At 37.9% G+C, this 17,500-nt stretch overlaps 1 protein-coding gene across 1 annotated transcript in view; it reads left to right on the top strand.

Annotated features, from left to right (window-relative positions):
- Positions 1–17,500, top strand: part of LOC118763108 — a 19,982-nt gene that overhangs the window by 564 nt on the left and 1,918 nt on the right. The gene's annotated exons all lie outside the window — the stretch shown is intronic.

Below are 17,500 nucleotides of genomic sequence, written 5' to 3'. Positions count from 1 at the left end.
TTCTAACTTTAAAATTCTTCAAGTTTAATATCATATTTCATGATAATGATCAAAAACTGCATTAACCTAAATATTAAAATGATAAAATTTATTTCAGTGGATCATTTTTCATGTGCAACATTTTCACTCAATAGTCAAGTGCTTATTTTGCATCATACATGAAACTTATCCAAACATTTTCAATTTATTGCCAACTCTTTTAAAAAGTATTTTTTTAGTCCGCTTAAATACGTACACTGTCAACAGAAGTCATAACAAAATATCTGAACCTGTTACATATTTACATATAACATATTAACATTTTTTTTTTTTTGAACGAAAAATAATTTAGTTTTTCAAGAAAAATATACAGACAAATAAAGAATAAATATGCAGTTTAAAAAGCTTCTTTGAAATTTCTCTTCTAAATAAAAGTTTCTTACTATTTTCATATCACTGATGAAAAAAGAACTATCATGGCTGCTAACTTTAAAAAAAATTTATAGTTATGTATAAAAAAATTGTTGATATGTAAAATACAGTTGCTGTTTTAAATATAGCATATGTTTGAAAAAGTGATAATTTCATTTGATGGATGAATAGATCCAAGACGAAGTACAATATCTCTTAGATCTTTACTATGAAGAGAGAGAAAAAATTTCTCTACAAAAGTAATTCAATACAATGATTTCTCTTATTTTCTTGTATTGATTTTGCATGAATACTTATCTTTTATTTTATTGGTTTTTATTGGCTTACTGTATGCAGACTACAAAGAAAAATAAGAAGGTAAAGGCCAAAGCTGTTTCATTTGGTATTTACAAGTTTTTGACTTAGTGCAGTAAACAAATTGCCTAACCAAACTTTCTTCTTGTGAAATATATTCAGAATTATTTGATGAAATCCAAAAACTTTCTCACTATTCTTCCAATACTGTTTTGTCAATTTCTTCATTCCATTCCAATAAATCTGATGTGCCTAAGGATACTTCCCCACTATAGTAATCATTCTCCTTTTAGTTAGTTAACTTTCATGTAACACAACTAAATCCATTGAACCCGTTGTAGAAGTCACAAGTTTATTTATAATTTGAACAAAAAGTTATATGTAGCCCTATTTTCAGTTTCTCCTCCAATATGGCATCCAAATTTTTCATGAAAAGAATTCCTCCAGATGTTTCAACAGAAATTTGGTCATGTTTAATAATATTAAGTAGCTATGGCCCTCGTGCCGGTGGCATGTAAAAGCACCCACTACACTCTTGGAATCGTTAGCATTAGGAAGAGCATCCAGTTGTAGAAATTCTGCCAGATCAGATTGAAGCCTGGTGCAGCCATCTGGTTCGCCAGTCCTCAGTCAAATCGTCCAACCATGCTAGCATAAATAGTGCACGTATCACTCCATTTTCTTAACATCAAATTTAAGTAATTTCCCACGCATACTACTGTTTACTCTTCCCATTGCTCTTACAATATCACAAAGATCTTATCAAAGAAATCTGGTCCCTTTTCTAAAATCAATTGATATTTCATCTCTTGTAAATCAGTAATAGGTACAGGTATGGCCGTGTAGTTAAGAATCTCAGTTCGCAATCGTGTGGTTTCAGGTTCTGTCCAACTGCATGACACCTTGAGCAAGTGTCTTCAACTATAGGCGCAGGATACCCAAAGCCTTGTGAGTGAATTTGGTGGATAGAAACATGCTACTGTTTACCCTTCCTATTGGGCTTACAATATCACTCTCTTTCTCTTTTCTCTCTGTTACTTGTTTCAGTCATTTGACTGCAGCCATGCTGGAGCACTGCCTTTAGTCGAGCAAATCAACCCTAGGACTTATCCTTTGTAGGCCTAGTACTTATTCTATCAGTCTCTTTTGCCGAACTGCTAAGTTACAGGGACGTAAACACACCAGCATCGGTTGTCAAGCAAGGGGACAAACACAGATACACAAACACACACACATATGTATACATATACATATATACGATGGGCTTCATTCAGTTTCCGTCTACCAAATCCACTCACAAGGCTTTGGTTGGCCCGAGGCTATAGTAGAAGACACTTGCCCAAGGTGCCATGCCATGGGACTGAACCCAGAACCATGTGGTTGGTAAGCAAGCTACTTGCCACACAGCCACTCCTGTACCTAAGATCACAAAGATCTTGTCAACGAAACATGGTCCCTTTTCTAAAACCAACTGATATTTCATCTCTTATAAATCAGTAATATGCACAGGCATGGCTGTGTAGTTAAGAATCAAAGTTTGCAATCGTGTAGTTTCAGGTTCTGTCCCACTGCATGGCACCTTGGGCAAGTGTCTTCAACTATAGGCCCAGGCCAACCGAAGCCTAGTGAGTGAATTTGTTAGATGGAAGCTGTATGGAAGCTTGCTGTGTGTGTGTGTGTGTGTGTGTGTGTACACGTGTATGTATATGTGTGTGTATTTGCACCCTCACTTCTTTACAACCAGTGTTGGTTTGTTTATGTCCTTGTAAATTAGAGGTTTGGCAAAAAAGATATTGATGGAATAAGTACCAAACTTTAAAAATATATCCTGGGGTTGATTATATTTTTCGACTAGACCCTTCAAGGTAGTGCCCCAGCATAGCTGCAATCCAATGACCAAAGCAAATAAAAAATAAAAGCAAAAAAAATTACACCATGGGTATTATTTCATATTTGTGGTGGTGTTTTGTCTCGAATCCCCATCATCCCCCATTCCATTGCAAAGAAATCTATCAATTCTATAAGGAAGCACTCTCTTACTAGACTTTTGTTCTCTATCCAACATTTTGCTTGTGCAAAGGCAGAGGTATTGTTTTCAGTCATATTTGTTTCTTTGTTTGTTTGTCTGTGGACAAGATATCTCAAGAACCGTTGGATGGATTCAGATGAAACTTTCAAGAATGTTTGGCCTCATGACTGGCATGAACTCTTAACCCTTTTACTCTTTTACTTGTTTCAGTCATTTAACTGCGGCTATGCTGGAGCACCGCATTTAGTCAAGCAAATCAACCCCAGGACTTATTCTTTGTAAGCCTAGTACTTATTCTATCGGTATCTTTTGCCAAACCACTAAGTTACGGGGATGTAAACACACCAGCATTGGTTGTCAAGCGATGTTGGGGGACAAACACAGACATACAAACATATACACACACACATACATATATATATATATACACTTTCTCCCCATTCATCACTCTTTTGTACCATCTTATATCTCTCCCCACCACTACACACTCAATAACACTATAAAAAGAGTCAAAATTCCTGCAAAAACTTAGTTCAATTTGAAGACTCCACTAGAATGGACGAAAGTGCTAATATTTGATATATGATATATGATGTATAAAAACATGTAACATACTAACAAATATCTGTAAATAGAAAACCATCCGAATTTCTGAATACCTCATTTCTTCTAATATAAAATACCTGTACATCATCTCAAAACCTTCTAATATATATATATATATATATATATATATATATATTAGAAGGTTTTGAGATGATGTACAGGTATTTTATATTAGAAGAAATGAGGTATTCAGAAATTCGGATGGTTTTCTATTTACAGATATTTGTTAGTATGTTACATGTTTTTATACATCATATATCATATATCAAATATTAGCACTTTCGTCCATTCTAGTGGAGTCTTCAAATTGAACTAAGTTTTTGCAGGAATTTTGACTCTTTTTATAGTGTTATTGAGTGTGTAGTGGTGGGGAGAGATATAAGATGGTACAAAAGAGTGATGAATGGGGAGAAAGTGTATATATATATATATGTATGTGTGTGTGTATATGTTTGTATGTCTGTGTTTGTCCCCCAACATCGCTTGACAACCAATGCTGGTGTGTTTACATCCCCGTAACTTAGTGGTTTGGCAAAAGATACCGATAGAATAAGTACTAGGCTTACAAAGAATAAGTCCTGGGGTTGATTTGCTTGACTAAATGCGGTGCTCCAGCATAGCCGCAGTTAAATGACTGAAACAAGTAAAAGAGTAAAAGGGTTATATATATATATATATATAACAAAAGGGACATTAGCCATTTGAATGTGGCTAGGGACAGGGCAGGGCGGTGGGGGGTGTTACTGTTGCATTTAGCCCCAGGCAAACATCAACGTCACCAGAAAGGCTTGACACCATCACGGCGTCCTCTATCCCGGACGCCGTGATGGTGTCAAGCCTTTCTGGTGACGTTGATGTTCGCCTGGGGCTAAATGCAACAGTAACACCCCCCACCGCCCTGCCCTGTCCCTAGCCACATTCAAATGGCTAATGTCCCTTTTGTTATGGAGCAGTTACTGTCTATATCTCGTTTAGAGAATTATTATTGCTATATATATATATATATATATATATATATATATATATATACATCCATACGACAGGCCTCCTTCGGCCTCTGTCCACTAAATCCACTCACAAGGCCTTGGTCGGCCATTCGGTACCAGACAAGGATTCTGGATTATTTTTCTTGTTTTTTTACTTAATTTTTGAGAATGGTCGGGTTTATATTTAGTATTCTCGTTTGTTAGAGCAGTTGAGTTTATTTCAGTTATTCTCATTCTAAAAATCATTTCTGGCTAATCGTTGTGAAGACATTGGTATTGCCTTGGTGGAGGTTTGCACTCTCTAAGTGATCTTGTTCATTCTGCTATCAGCATGATGTAATATGTTTGTTACCTTTTTAGAGCTAATATTTTTAACAAGAACAAGGTGGTGAGCTGGCAGAATCGTTAGCACACCGAGCAAAAAGCTTAGCAACATTTTGTCTGTCTTTATGTTCTGAGTTCAAAATCCACCATGGGTGACTATGCCTTACAACCAAGTTGGGGTCAATAAAATAACTGCCAGTTGAGCACTGCGATGATGTAATTGACTTACCCCTATCCTGCAAAATTTGCTAGCCTTATACCAAAATTTGAAGCTAATATTTTTAACAAGAATATATTCTCCTTTTGTAAATTAGTTTTCAAAATAATGAAGAATTATGAGAGGTTGAGTGAAATAAGTAACTTGAACTTTTCACACATTCAAATTCTATGTTACTTTTCATGTAATGCTGATATTTCAGTCCAAGACTTAAAATTTAAGTTCTAACCCTTTAAAAGAGCCTATTTTAAGTGGGCTGGTTTTGAGAGCATTAAAGCCATTTCCAATAAACTACAGATGTAGTTGTGTGAATAAGAAGCATGCTTCCCAACCATGAGATCTTGGGTTCAATCCCACTGCACAGCATCTTGAGCAAGTGCTTTCTACTATTATCCCAAGCTGACCAAAGCCTTGCAAGAGGATTTGGTAGACAGAAACTGAAAGAAACCCATTATCTATCTATCTATATATATATATATATATATATATATATATATATATATATTACAAGATAAGAAAATAGAGAGATAATTAATAAATCTATTTTCTTATCTTAATTATCTCTCTATTTTCATATCTTATTGTAATAAATAAATATATATAAACCACGGTTTATATAGTTACCTTACAGTTATATATTAATTGTAAAGTTCAACATTCTTTGTATAGGTAACTAACCAGCACTTTCATAGAACTTTGCTATCCCTTAATGAGGTTTGTAACCTTTATCTGAACTTCTTTATATATATATATATATATTAATTCTTTATATATATATTAATTAACTGATACTGTTTTTGTACATTGGGTAAATGTGGTTTCTTTGTTGTAGTTCAATTAATGTTAGTGTTTAATCCTTCCTAGAGTTAAGATTGAATGATTGTGGGGATATCTAAGGTATGTTTGTTCCCAAACAACACTTATTTTAGTGCTGTTGATACTACCAGATTGAATGGTACTGCCCAAGTGTTGAAATCATAGTGATATCTGTGGGGCAGCTGATGATGGAGGTGTGTTGGATTGTTGGTATGGCTGTTATTGTATGTACGGAATAGTTTTTAAGACAACCATTTGATATATACATATGTGTGTGCATATATATATATATATATATATATATATATATACAAGAATCCATCCGAACGTGGCCGTAGTCAGTACCGCTTGTGGTACCAGTGCCGGTGGCACACAAGAATCCATCCGAACGTGGCCGTAGTCAGTACCGCATCACTGGCCATCGTGCTGTGGGCACATAACAAACACCATCCGGTCGTGGCCGTTCGCCAGCCTCATCTAGCACCTGTGTCGGTGGCACATAAAAACACCTTCCGAAGACCCGGCAAGACTAGTCAGGCCATAAACCATGGCCCCTACCTGGGACGTAGTCAGTCCACCTGTGCATACCTTCCTCCTTGTGATACTTGTGAAGGCCTGTTGAGGCAAGTGAAAATCAAAGGCCTGTTGAGGCAAGTGAAAATCAAAATCAAAATCAAATCAAAACAAATCAAAATAGATGAACATCAATGGAATTTGTATCTTTGTGGTACCAGTGCCGGTGGCACACAAGAGAAAACCATCCGAAAGTGGCCGTAGCCAGTACCGCATCGACTGGCCTCCGTTCTGTGGGCACATGACAAACACCATCCGATCGTGGCCGTAAGAGAAAACCATCCGAAAGTGGCCGTAGCCAGTACCGCATCGACTGGCCTCCGTTCTGTGGGCACATGACAAACACCATCCGATCGTGGCCGTTCGCCAGCCTCATCTAGCACCTGTGTCGGTGGCACATAAAAACACCATCCGAAGACCCGGCAAGACTAGTCAGGCCATAACCCATGGCCCCTACCTGGGACGTAGTCAGTCCACCTGTGCATACCTTCCTTCTTGTGACACTTGTGAAGACCTGTTGAGGCAAGTGAAAATCAAATCAAAACAAATCAAAATAGATGAACATCAATGGAATCTGTATCTTTGTGGTACCAGTGCCGGTGGCACACACTTTGTGGTACCAGTGCCGGTGGCACACATGAGAACCATCCGAACGTGGCCGTAGCCAGTTCCGCATCGACCGGCCTCCGTGCTGTGGGCACGTAACAAACACCATCCGATCATGGCCGTTCGCCAGCCTCATCTGGCACCTGTGTCGGTGGCACATAAAAAACACCTTCCGAAGACCCGGCAAGACTAGTCAGTCCACCTGTGCATACCTTCCTTCCTTCTTGTGACACTTGTGAAGACTGGTTGAGGCAAGTGAAAATCAAATCAAATCAAATCAAATCAAAATAGACAAAATAGATGAACATCAATGGAATTTGTATCTTGTGGTACCAGTGCCTGTGGCACACAAGAAATCCATCAGTGCCGTAGTCAGTGCGGTGGGCACATGACAAACACCATCGATCGTGGCCGTTCGCCAGCCTCATCTAGCACCTGTGTCGGTGGCACATAAAAACACCATCCGAAGACCCGGCAAGACTAGTCAGGCCATAACCCATGGCCCCTACCTGGGACGTAGTCAGTCCACCTGTGCATACCTTCCTTCTTGTGACACTTGTGAAGACCTGTTGAGGCAAGTGAAAATCAAATCAAATCAAATCAAAACAAATCAAAATAGATGAACATCAATGGAATTTGTATCTTTGTGGTACCAGTGCCGGTGGCACGTGGCACATAAGAAAACCATCCGAACGTGGCCGTAGCCAGTACCGCATCGACTGGCCTCCGTGCTGTGGGCACGTAACAAGCACCATCCGATCGTGGTTGTTTGCCAGCCTCATCTGGCACCTGTGTCGGTGGCACATAAAAACACCATCCGAGCGTGGTCGTCTGCCAGCCTCGTCTGGCACCTGTGTCGGTGGCACATAAAAACACCATCCGAGCGTGGCCGTCTGCCAGCCTCGTCTGGCACCTGTGTCGGTGGCACATAAAAAACACCATCCGAGCGTGGCCGTCTGCCAGCCTCGTCTGGCACCTGTGTCGGTGGCACATAAAAAACACCATCCGAGCGTGGCCGTTTGTCAGCCTCGTCTGGCACCTGTGTCGGTGGCACATAAAATCACCCACTACACTCTCGGAGTGGTTGGCGTTAGGAAGGGCATCCAGCTGTAGAAACACTGCCAGATCTGACTGGACTGGTGCAGCTTTCGGGCTCCCCAGACCCCAGTTGAACCGTCCAACCCATGCTAGCACGGAAAGCGGACGTTAAATGATGATGATGATGATGATGATGATATATATACATATATATATTGTATAAAGGATCATGGGTAAGGCCAAAACAAGGCGAAGTAAATGCTAGGTAAATCACAAGAAAACGAATATGTGAATTAATGTAAACTTACCTTGTATTCAATATTCAACAATTTCTTGAAAATGGGGTCAAAACCCTGAAATATTGAATACAAGGTAAGTTTACATTAATTTACATATTTGTTTCGTTGTGATTTATCTTGCATTTACTTCACATTGTTTTGGCCTTACCCACGATTCTTTATACAATATATTCTACACAATGCTTCAAAGTAATTATACCATTATAATAAATATATATATATATATATATATATATATATATAGACACACACATACACACACACATTCGTTTTTGTATTCGGTTTGCAAGATTCTTGACGTAAATTTGTGAGTTGGAACAAATCTTCTTGTATCTAGGGAGAGTCATTATGCCAATAATAATTAAAATAAAAACACACTGGTTCAATACCACTTCCTTACTTTACCAACTAACTATCCAATGGTTTGTTTAATGTATTGACTGAACAATCAGTCTGTTGTTAGTTTTTTCTGTCAGAATCCTTTTATTCACTACTAGCAGTATCGCCCTGCATTTCTCGGGTTTGTTTCGACCCTTTAGAATTGGAATTTTTGAAGAGTAAAAATTTTGCATTATGTAGCTTGTTATTCTCTTTAAGTGAACATTTTTCTGGTTGAAATACGAGGAAAAATGGCGACACAGCAGTAAAAAAATCGTAAAAAATAAGGATTTTTATAGAAAAAAAGCACCTTTTTTATGTAAATAATTTTTGATGTTAATATGGTCCGATTTGAATTTTTTTCTTCTACAGAAGGAAGAGCAAGCCTTCTTCTATCATACTCTCAATTTTGGTCAACTTGCACCGCAGGGTCTCGGAGGAGATAGTGTTAGTTGAAGGCTACCAAACCTGCCATACACAGACAACTTCAGCTTTATGTATAGAGAGAGATTTGTAATCTCATCAGTGACATACCCTCACCCTTCATATATATGTATATGTATGTACGGTTGGGTGTACTTTTGTACCCTTGTCTAGACATCTTGTGATGGATGTAAACGCGTGTCATTATCATACAAGCAAGGATGTTCATCTGTTGTCTTCCATGGAAAACATGAAAAACATATTACTTGATTGGGAACAGGTGAGAGATGGCAACGCGGAATGAAAATCTGCCACAATAAAATTTGCCTGACCTGCGCAAACATGGAAAGCCAGATATTAAATGATGATGATGATCATCATCATCATGATCATCATCATCATCATGATGACGACGACGGTGGTGATGGTGGTGGTGAAGGTGGTGGTTGTGGTGGGGGTGGGGTGATGCTTCCATATTCCAAGCATTGGTGACGGCGCCATGTAAAAAGTACTGATTGTGGTACCACACAAAAAGCACCGGTACTAATGCCAAATAAAAAGCACTAGCGATGGCGCCGTGTAAAAAGCACCCAGTACATTCTGTAAAGTATTTGGCATTAAGAAGGGCATCCAGCTGCAGAGACCATACAAAAACACACCATGGAACCTGGTGCAACTCCTGACCCTGTCAGCTCCATCAAACTATCCAGCATGGAAAACAGACATTAAATTATGATGGTGATGATGATGAGATGATGATGATGATGATGATGATGATGATGATGATGATGATGATGATGATGATGATGGTGGTGGTGATGGTGATGGTGATGGTGGTGATGGTGACGATGGTGACGATGGTGACGATGGTGATGATGGTGATGATGGTGATGATGATGATGATGATGATGATGACGACGACGATGATGATGATGATGATGATGATGATGATGATGAAGGTGATGATGATGGTGACAATGATGATGATGATGATGATGATGACAATGAGAACGACAATGATGACAACGGATATATCAGCAAAAAATGTACACAACAGTAAGAAAATAGCTATACTGGTGAATTCAAATAAAAATACACAATGCTGTATTTAGTCTGACTGAGTTCCACAAACTCTCCTTTGTAGTGAACCTCATCATCTGTCCATTGGTTTCACAAAATATTGAATTTATTAGTTAAAGTATATAACAGAAGCAGTAGCTTTGTCTTTTAAGAAATATAAGGCCATATTCACAGGTGTAAAATATGTACTGAAATAAAAGCACACCTTGTTAAATTACCAAGCAGACAATGGCATTATTCAAATTCCCTTTAGAAATGATTATCAAATAGCTTTAATTACCACAAAATTTTAATATCCAGTAATAAAGTAACAACGGAATTTTCATAATGTTAGAGAAGTGTTACTCTTTTGCAACTTCTCTGTTCATCACCAGAACAGTATTAATAATTATTCAAAATATAATGACTCAATTTTACAGTGATTGGTTCAGTAACGATCAAACATGCTTATGATGAAAAGGTGTTTCAATCATGGCTGTCTTGTCTTTTGATCAAACAGCATAACTAAAACTGCATTATCCAAAGTGTTGTGCCCTACATTTTTTTTAAAAGGGTGTGATTTGATGGAGATTTGACTACTAATTCTAGCATGTCAAATAACCACCTAGAGGCGATTTCACTGTATTAAGGTGCATAATTTAAGAGAGTAGAATTTTTTATTTCTAAAATTCTAGAAGGTAATAATACAATGACAAATAATATTGTGTAGCCTAAAAGTCATGAGTCACTGTGATGAACAGGTGTGGGGGATAGAAAAATTAATTAAGTTACAGTTTGATCAGGTCGAAAATATAAAATAACTAATGTTCAGAAGAATTTTCTTTGAGACTTATAAGAATCTGTTGTGGAGGCACATGGCCTAGTGATTAGGGCAGCGGCCTCGCGGTCGAGGGATCGAGGGTTCGAATCTCAGACCAGGCGATGTGTGTGTTTATGAGCGAAACACCTAAGCTCCACGCAGCTCTGGCAGAAGGTAATGCCAAACTTCTGCTGACTTTTTCGCCACAACTTTCTCTCACTCTTTCCTCCTGCATCTTGCAGCTCACCTGTGACGGACTGGCATCCCATCCAGGTGGGGAACCTATATGCCAAGGAGGCCGGGAAACTGGCCCTTATGAGCCAGGCATGGCTCAGGATGGAACAATAAAAAGACAGGGGATGGCTCATAGTCTCATTTCCTATTGAAGTCAACTGATATGGCTTTTGTAGCCAAATTGGTGCACTGTTTCCTACAGAAGAGTGATCTGCAACCAAAATAATTGTCACAAGTGTGTTGAGGATTTCATCAAACGTTGCTATGGTGGCTGTTAAGTTAGTAAATATAAATGTATTTCTTGGATCGTGTGAAGAAGTAACAACACTCATGAACAATTAATAGAAGATTTTATCATTGCAAGAAAAGTTTAAACTGTGTTGGACTTTTGCAAATAATAACAGCAATAATTACATCGAAGGAGAGAAGGAAAAAGCCATGCCATGTCAAATGAAGTCACTTATGAGATATTGTGTGAATTTTTAGTTTGTTCTGTCGAAGACCCTGGAAAGGGTCAGCATGAATATCCCCAGTAAGAGTGAAGGCACATCTTTCTCTCTTAGCTGCCTTCAATACCCTGCTTGGCAAGAGGATGAGCGAATGGACTGGCCATTCTCAATACTCTGCAAAAAGTTAAGGTGCCAAAAAGTGGCTTTCTATAATACACAGAGAGAAGATTCTAGAAAATTGAATCATGCAATGGCTTGACACTGATCGGTTGCTTAATAGATTAATCACGTGAAATTGCTATGGTTTGATCGTGATGTCTGACCAGATACCTAGTGATTTGGTTTCAAATCGCCACTACACAACTGAAGAAAGCCACCAGGGGAATAGGCATGGCAGCAGGAACCAGCTCAAAGCGGTTGTAGTTGACAAGAAACGGCAGATGTAACCCTTCCATAGGCAAAGATTAATTCAGTCCTCACTGCCCAACTCAAGTAAAGTGTACAAGCTAAGAGGCGAAATTCTTGTAACCCTGGGTTACCTGTTGATGATACAGGAGGATTTCCAGCATTGTGATAGATTTCAGAATAAGAGCTTTCTACACCTCTGAGTAACTACTGCAGTTTAAATATAATGAAATTATTGTATACAGTGCTCAAGTGCACCACAACTTGTCAAAAGTGCGTATAAAGCATATGCAGTAATGTACAAATGTCTGGGAAATGAACTGTGTATGAGTCAGATACATGCTTGTGTGTGTATGGAGGGGAGAAAATCAGGTGTAGTGTTGGCAAATCTCAGGAAGCATGGAACTTTTGAAGGATGCAGTGCTCCGACAACTAAAAACCGATGCCAGCAGTTTGTTCCATGCTTCAGCAACTCTTAGCATGAAAAAATGTTTCCGAAAGTCATGGGAGCTGTGCTGTTTTCTGACTTTGTAAACATGTCCACAGGTGTTAAACAGGTGGAGTTTGAAAAGGTGCTCAGAGTTATTGTTAGTAAGATGATTAATAATCTTATGGGTGTCTGCCAAGTTAGCTGCCAGACGTTGGAGTTTCAATGTATCCATGCCTGATGGAGGGTATTCTCTTGGTTGCATGTCGCTGGGCGGTTTCCAGGCAATTAATATCCTGGGCAAGATAGGGATTCCAGACTGATAATACAAATTCTAGGTGAGGTCGCACCATAGCTATATAAAGACTCAGATAGATAGCCAAGCATGTCCAATGATTATTTCATTTGTTCTTCAACTATTAGTTTCAAATTTTGGCACATTGACCCCAGTGCTCAACATGTACTTATTTTATCAACCCTGAAAAAATGAAAGATAAAGTCGACCCCTGCAGCATTTGAACTCAGAATGTATAGTCAGAAGAAATGCCACTAAACATTTTGTCCAACACCCACTATTCTTCATTTGTTGAAATTTGTGCATTTGGATATGTTAGCATATCATGAAGAAAAAGGAATATGTGGTTTTTATGGATTAACATTTCATCTGAAAAGAAAATAATATTGTTCTCTTTGTCAGACAGAAAGACAATCCCAAAAGCTAGATTCTTCTTCGCTGCATGACATACAAATGTATTCAAAATCACGAGGTTCTCTGATTAATTTTTGTCAACACAAACGATTTACCAGTGTCGCTAGGTTTTTCTCTTTTCACTCTCTTATTCAATGTTCCGGATATCAAACTACAAGATCATATTAATGAAGACAATACAACTTGTTTAAATATTAATGAGGTTATTTACAAGAAGAATCCTTAATTGATTTTATGATTATTGATGGCATTATGCCGTGTTTCATTAAAGCATTTTCCAAGATTCCAGTTGAGCTGGCAATGTATCAAAAGGTTTCACAGCTAACAATAAATAAGAATACCCTTAACCTTGGAAGTAACAATCTGATATTGAGCACTTGTGTTTGTTGTTGTTGTTGTTTAGTCTATGTCAACCTTGATTAAATTAATATGTCATCAAATATATTCTATCTCATATAGCTTTTCCTTTTATTTAAGACACTATATGGGATTTGGGGGAGATTTGGCAGCTATTTCTAGCAGGTCAAACAATCTTAAAGAGTTGTCCTCATAGGCTCATTGTATATTCAGTGTAACCAGAAGGTAGTAAAAAGATATGGTATGTTTAAATGTTAACCAGCAGCTCATTAAAATCTTAATTATGCAATGCACAGGTTGTATGACTACAAATCAGATATGTCATATTGTATGACAACAGATAAATTGTAGGGTACACTGCAAGGTTACAGATAAATTGTATATCAGACCACTACATACATATATATATATATAGGAAGAATTCACAAAAGAATCAAAAGACAAAGGACAGGTGGTGTAGACAACAAACAGATGTGTTAGTATAATGCTCAGGAAGTGAAAAAGTCTTTAATGTTTCGAGCCTACGCTCTTCCACAGAAAGGAACACAGAAAGAAACAAGGAGAGCCACTACACACAATTTTTTCTCTCCTTGTTTCTCTCCTTGTTTTTTTTCTGTGTCCCTTTCTGTAGAAGAGCATAGGCTTGAAACGTAAAAGACTTTTTCTATTCCTGAGCGTTATACTAATACATCTGTTTGTTGTCTACACCACCTGTCTTCGTCTTTTGTTTTTTTCGTGAACTCTCCCTATATATATATATATACATATATATATATATATATATATATATTATATATATATATATATAATATATATAATATATATATATATATATATATTTGTTTACAGGAAACCTTTTGAATATGCAAATAAAACTCCTATTCCATTATGCCAACCACAGTCTAATGATGCTGACTAGTGAACCAGTTTTTTGGGACTGCATCAAGCTGTGTCACCAGCACGGGTGCCAGTTGCATGACACCAGTGTCCGCCATGACAACAATTTCACTTGGCTTCATTGGTCTTCTTCTCTTTCTTCACATGGTCAGTTGTAGTGAAAAAATATATAATAAAAGAAGGAAAATGCACACAATTTATATAGTTTTACTATATTCTAAAGGACAGAATATTATGACAGTCAATCGCCAGGTCACTCGTGAATGCTACTGGTACCATACAGTCTGGTACAATATGTTGCATGACTTGCTTATTGGTAGCTAAAGTAGATCCCTAACCAGACTTTCCTAGTGAGGAGAGTTGCTTAAAACCCTGCAAAACAAATAGCAATACCCGTTAAAAAAACATAGGAACCCTGCATAGAATCAATAACTACCTATCAATTGCATAGGGATGTAGAATTGTGTGCATTATGGTGAAGAAGCACACTGCAGGACCATATAAGAGTAATGGGCTCTTATTTCTTATAAGAACATCTGTCTAGGACAATGGTTCTCAACCAAGTTCCATATGGATCTTGGGATCCACATAAGATTTTGTTATTTAAATTTATCTGCGATAAATTGGATATACTTCTACAAAGCACAAAATATTTTAACAATTTTTTTAATACAATTCCTAATCTCTATATATATAAAGCTGAAGTTGTCTGTGTATGGCAGGTTTGGTAGCCTTCAACTAACACTATCTCCTCCGTGACCCTGTGACGCAAGTTGACCAAAATTGAGAGTATGATAGAAGAAGGCTTGCTCTTCATTCCGTAGAAGAAAAAATTCAAATTGGACCAAAAATTATTAACATCAAAAAGGTGCTTTTTTTCTATGAAAATCCCTATTTTTTTACGATTTTGTGACAGCTGTGTTGCCATTTTTCAGTGCATTTCAACCAGAAAAATGTTCACTTAAAGAGAATAACAAGCTATATAATGCAAAATTTTTACTTTTCAAAAATTCCAATTCTAAAGGGTCGAAACAAACCCGAGCAATGCCGGGCGATACTGCTAGTAATATTTAGTAATAAAAATTCAATAATAAAAATATAATAATTCTTTAAATATCGAATAGCTAAAAGAGCTCATCTGAGTAAAATAGGCATCATAAGGGTCTCTAGGTAAAAAATGGTTGAGAAACACTGGTCTAGGAGAAGGGTACTCTGATGTAAAATCTGAGGATTGTTCAGCTTTTGGTTATCCTAGCAAATGCTGACCCACCAGAAGATAAGATGTTCAATCTGAAAACTGAATGAAGTTCTGTGAATGCTTCACTCACTGTTATCAATTTCGTGCACATGAAGTCATTGGAAAACATCATACGGATCACTCACCTGTGGGAATGGAGAATCAAGGCACATACAAGATTGAACTGCTGGAAGTATGTAATTGCAAACATACACATAGACAGCTTGGAATATTGGTTGCTTCCTTTTCAAACTATGGTAATGGAAACATTTGGCAACACCTCAAGGGAATGAGCACTTTTTTTTATTTTCATTTTTATTTCCAAGGAGAGCACTGGTTACCTGTTAATCAAATAGGACCTAGTAAAGGTGACCTAAACAAAACTTGCCTAATTTTGAAACTGGTTACCTGCAACTGGTTGTTGTCCTATTTTGGTGTGTTTCCATGGTAACATTCAAGGCATTTACAATTTTCCAAGAAGTGGTCATGTATGAATATAAGTTGACATCCACTGCGTATAATAAGCACAGATATGGGTGTGTAGTTAAGAAGCTTGTTTTCCAGCCTTGTGGTTTCAGGTTCAGTCCCACTGCATGGCACCTTAGTCAAATGTCTTCTACTATACAATGCTATTGAAGCCTTGTCAGTGGATTGGGTTGACAGAAACTAAAAGAAGTTTAAAGATGGCAAGTTGGCAGAAACATTAGCACGCTGGGCGAAATGCTTAGTGGTATTTCGTCTGCCACTACGTTCTGAATTCAAATTCCACCGCGGTTGACTTTTCCTTTCATCCCTTTGGAGTCGATAAATTAAATAACTGTTACGCACTGGGGTCAATATAATCGACTTAATCTGTTTGTTTGTCCTTGTTTGTCCCCTCTGCGTATATCCCCTTGTGGGCAGTAAAGAAATAAGAAACTAAAAGCTTGTATGTGTTTGTATGTCTGTGTGTGTCTTCCTGTGTGTGTGTGTGTCTGTGTGGGGGTGGTGCATGCGTGCATGCATGCGTGTGTGATGGCATGTGAGCTCATGATTAGTTTGTTGGACTTAAGAAGATAACAAAGAACCCAGATGATTGGTTCAGCATGGCAAAATGGGTGTTTAAATGTTTAATACATCATTTGTCTCTTGCATATTTTTGTCCCCATTTACTGTTCTATTCATTATCCTCTTATCTGCTACCCTTACTTTATCCTTTATACTAAGACACAAGTGTAACGGAGATGGCATTTAATCTGTCCATATTTAACCCTTCCATCATCATCCATTACCACTATTCTTGTATTCTCTGTGACTGTCACCTCTGTATCTCTCTACCTCTTTTCCATTACAACACCACTGTGATGAAAAATGGCATCGAATCTGCTCTTATTCAATACCCGCTACCATCACTCTCAAACACTAACCCTCATTCTCCCATCTCTGTGTAACTCTTAGTCAATATTAACCTATTTCTTTACTGCCCACATGGGGCTAAACACAGAAGGAACAAACAAGGACAGACAAACAGATTAAGTCGATTATATCAACCCCAGTGCATACCTGGTACTTATTTAATTGACCCCAAAAGGATGAAAGGCAAAGTCGACCTCGGAGGAATTTGAACTCAGAACGTAATGGCAGACAAAATACCTATTTCTTTACTACCCACAAGGGGCTGAACATAGAGTAGACAAACAAGGACAGACAAAGGGATTAAGTCGATTACATCGACCCCAGTGCTTAACTGGTACTTAATTTATCAACCCCGAAAGGATGAAAGTCAAAGTCGACCTCAGCGGAATTTGAACTCAGAACGTAATGGCAGATGAAATACCGCTAAACATTTCGCCCAGCATGCTAACGTTTCTGCCAGCTTGCCCACTTACTGTCATTCACCTATCTCTGCTGCTATCCATCACTTGCA

This window comes from Octopus sinensis, linkage group LG4 (genome assembly GCF_006345805.1).
Source record: "Octopus sinensis linkage group LG4, ASM634580v1, whole genome shotgun sequence".
Lineage (NCBI taxonomy): Eukaryota > Metazoa > Mollusca > Cephalopoda > Octopoda > Octopodidae > Octopus > Octopus sinensis.
Note: the sequence above shows the minus strand (reverse complement) of the source record. Positions and strands in the feature narration are given on the sequence as shown.